The sequence below is a fragment of the Physeter macrocephalus genome, chromosome 1, assembly GCF_002837175.3.
Source record: "Physeter macrocephalus isolate SW-GA chromosome 1, ASM283717v5, whole genome shotgun sequence".
In the NCBI taxonomy this organism is placed as follows: domain Eukaryota; kingdom Metazoa; phylum Chordata; class Mammalia; order Artiodactyla; family Physeteridae; genus Physeter; species Physeter macrocephalus.
In genome coordinates, this window is record NC_041214.2 from 17,156,704 (window position 1) to 17,157,274 (window position 571).

A 571-nucleotide genomic window follows, 5' to 3' on the forward strand; every position below is an offset into this window, starting at 1 on the left:
TAAGGGAACACAAGCTTTAGAAGACACATTAGACTAGATAGACTTAATTGATATTTATAGGACATACAATAAAAAAACGACAGAATACACTTTCTTCTCAAGTTCTCATGGAACATTCTTCAGGATAGATCATATCCTGGGTCACAAATCAAGCATCTGTAAATTTAAGAATATTGAAATCATATAAAGTATCTTTTCCAAGCATAATGCTATGAGACTAAAAATCAAATACAGGAAAAAGAAACTGTAAAATAATACAAATACAGGGAGGCTAAACAATATGCTACTAAACAACCAAGAGACCACTGAAGACATCAAAGAGGAAATAAAAAAATACCTAGAAAAAAAAATACCTAGAAACAAATGAAAATGAAAACACAACTACCCAAAACCTATGGGATGCAACAAAAGCAGTTCTAAGAGGGAAATTTATAGCAATACAATCAAGAAACAAGAAAAATCTCAAACAACCTAACCTTACACCTAAAGCACTTAAAGAAAGAAGAACAAAAAAACCCCAAAGTTAGCAGAAGGAAAGAAATCATAAAGATCAGAGCAGAAATAAATGAAA